Source organism: Otolemur garnettii, unplaced genomic scaffold (assembly GCF_000181295.1).
Source record: "Otolemur garnettii isolate 467f Iridium unplaced genomic scaffold, OtoGar3 scaffold00205, whole genome shotgun sequence".
In the NCBI taxonomy this organism is placed as follows: Eukaryota; Metazoa; Chordata; class Mammalia; order Primates; family Galagidae; genus Otolemur; species Otolemur garnettii.
Window position 1 is genome coordinate 249,474 of NW_003852600.1, and position 3,469 is coordinate 252,942.

A 3,469-nucleotide genomic window follows, 5' to 3' on the forward strand; every position below is an offset into this window, starting at 1 on the left:
ATTTAAATGTCTTGTTGTATTGTTCCTTTGACAACTATAAAGTGTCCATCTTTGTCTTTCTTAACTTAGTTGCTTTAAATTCGATTGTATCTGAAAATAAGATTGCAACCCCTTCTGTCTTCTGATTTCCATTTGCTGGAAATACTGTTTTCCATCCCTTAACTCTGAGTCTTGATTTGTTCTTCAAAGCTAGGTGTGTTTCCCAGAGACAGCATAAATTTAGCTTGTGCTATTTTATCCAGTCAGCCAGCCTATGCCTCTTCAGTGGTGAATTCAGTCCATTGACATTTATTGAGAGAATTGATAAATGTGGTAGAGTTCTGTTCATTTTATTTTGTGAAAGTCTGTTGTCTAGTTTTATCCTTTGTGCCATTGTGGAAGCTATGTTTTTAGTGTTTACTTTGGTGGTGGTCCAATGTGATGGTCAGTGTTGAGAATAAGTTTTAAGGGGTGCCCTTAGCTCAGTAGTAGGGCACCAGCCATATGCACTGGGGCTAGGAGGTTCGAACCCAGCCCAGGCCTGCTAAACAACAACAAGAACAAAATGGCTGGGCATTGTGGCAGGCCCCTGTAGTCCCAGCTACTAGGGAGGCTGAGGCAAGAGAATTGCTTAAGCCCAAGAGTTGGAGGTTGCTGTGAGCTATGACTCTGTAGCACTCTACAGAGGGCAACAAAGTGAGACTGTCTCAATTTTTTTAAAAAAGAGTAAGTCTTAAGTATTTCCTATAGAACTGGTTCTGTTGTGGTGAATTTCCTCAGTGCTTATATATCTGCAAATTATTTGATTTTTCTATCAATTTTGAAGCTTAGTTTAGCAAGATTCAGAATTCTGGGCACAAAATTGTTTTTTGTAAGAAGATTGAAGGTGATTGACCTTTCTCTTAAGAAGGGTTGGAAAGTTTAATTTGGAAAGTCTGCTGTCATCCTTATGGTTCTGCCTCTGTAGAGGAGTTGGTGCTAACTCCTGGTTGTTTGTAGAATTTTTTCTTTCATCTTGACTTTGGATGGGTTCATGCCAAGGTGTCTTGGAAAAGCTCTGTTTGAGTTGAGATGACCTGGGGTTCAATATCCATCTTAAAGGAGTGTGTTGGGGTATTTAATAAGAATTGGGAAGTTTTCATTTGTGATAGTCTCCTGTGGGGCTTCCATTCATTTGGGACAATCTTCTTTCCCCTTCAGGGGTCTCTATTATTCATATGTTTGAATGCTTCGTGGAGCATCTTACTTGTCTACACAATTGTTCTGCCTTCTCTCTCTTCCTTTCTGCCTTTTTGCCTACCTAGATTATCTCGAATACTTTATCCTCTACCTCTAAGGTTCTTTCTTATCCATGGTCTACCCTATTTGTGTTACCTTCCACTGCATCTTTGCATTCCTTGTTTATCTCCTTTATTTCCTTAAGCTCTGCCATATCCTTTTTATATTCTGTGTATCTTTCATCTGACTTTTGGTTCTATCTTTCCATTTTCTCATCCATTCCTTTTATTGTCTTTATCATCCATATTTTAAATTTCCTTTCTGTCACATTCGTTAATTCTTTATAGGTGGAGTCTTCTGCAGTAGCTGCCTCATGATCCCTTTGGGGAGTTGCTCTGTTTTAGTTTTTCATGTTGCTGAAGTTTTTCTCCTGGTTCTTCCTCATGTGTTCTTTTTTCTTGTTCACCTCCTTGTCCTCCTCTTTCCTTGCTTCCTCCTTTACTTCAAATTACCTTGTCTCAAAGCTTAGATCAAAATGAAAAGCAGGGTAAAGTGCAAGCTGGGAGAAACAAGAGGGAAAGAAAGGAAGAAGAAAAAAGGAAAGGGAGATGAAAGAAAAGAATTGAACAGGAAGAGAGAATGAGAGTGATTGAAGAAATGGTATTGATTGGCATGGTATTATGGCCATGTAATTCAAGGATTCTGGGGGACTGGGGGATTTTCTCAAAATCAGGAGCTCCTTACCAGCCTGAATGAAACCAAACTCTTCCTCTGCCCAAAATAGGAAGAGAAAGAAAAGAGCAAAAACAAAAAAAGGAGAAGGAAAAAAATCAATAAAAATCAAAAGAAAATAGAAAAATTCTATAGTGTGGACTTGTCAATACTGTTTTCCCAGGGCCAAAGATAGAAGGGCTTCATAGACCATTATCTCTTGGCCTTCTTGAGCCAGACTACTGCTGTGACCTCCCAGCCAGACCACAGTCATGCTACCCCAGCACTGAGTGGAAAAGGAAAAGATGGACAAGAAAAGGAAAAAAATAATAAAGTAAGAATAGATAAATAGAAATTAAAAATACAGTTGTATCAAAGTAGGGAGATGGAAAAAGAAAAAGGAAAGAAGACAGACCAAAAAAAGGTGGTATTTTAGCTGTTGCATGAGCGATTTATGTGGGAAAGATGAAGAATGTAGAAGAGTCTCTTTTAAAAGAGAGAATGAAGAGGAGTGAAAGAGAATAAATGAGGCTAAAATACTGTGACCAAAAGCAGGACTCTTTGCTCTTAATGAAAGTAAAAATGGAAGTTAAAAATAGACCCAACCAAACAAATTAGCAAAAACAAAAGAAAGCTCAAATAGCCAAAAACTGCAGCAATCTCAGCAACATAGAAGAAGAAGAAGGAAGAAAAAAAAAAAAAATATATATATATATATAGCAGAAGGGACCAACGTCAATAGGAATATATATGTTGCAATATGTCACTAGGATACCAGGTGAATGATTTTTTTTTTTTTAATTGTTGTTTGTTTTGCAGTTTTTGTCCAGGGCTGGGTTTAAATCTGCCTACTCCTTTGAGCCACAGGTGCCACCCGGGTGCTGTTTTTTTAAGACAGAAAACACAGCTGGCAACCTCTGTGGTTCTTATTTCTAACTTAATTGCCATCCGTGATCACCTGATTGTTTCCTCACCATTCATACCCCACCAGCTTGGGATCAAAAAAGCTCTGTAGAATCCTTCAAGGATAGGTCTCACTGTGCCCCCTGACTCCTGTTCCCATGCGGTATGTAAGTTCTTCAGTCTGTCCCAAGAGTGGAGTTATTATCCCAGCAGGTGGAATTAAGATGGCTGTGCTTTAGGCACCTGCTAAGACCTTTCCACGAACTTCCCACAATGGCAGCCCCCTGGCAGCCAAGACTTTCCCAGTATGGACTGCCTCGCCAGCCACCAAACCAATGACAAATCCATTCCAACCAGTATTCAAATTTGGTTACTGTATACTGTTTGAGTCCACCCACTCTTCCAAACACACAGCTTCCCTTCAAAACCAAAAACTCCAGAAAGGCTTCCTCCCCTTTTGAACCAGCCTATCCCAGCAGGTTACAATCACTTGCCTAATGCATCAGATTTTTACCACTCTGGATCACACACTGTATCCAGTTCACCACCTCCTCACTGTGCTCCCTGAGGTAAGACTCCAGTAGGTCCCTGTGCCAGATATGGCTGTGTTCTCTCTTTTTTCCCCAGTTGTACTAGGAAAGCTCAGCTGAAAAAAAAT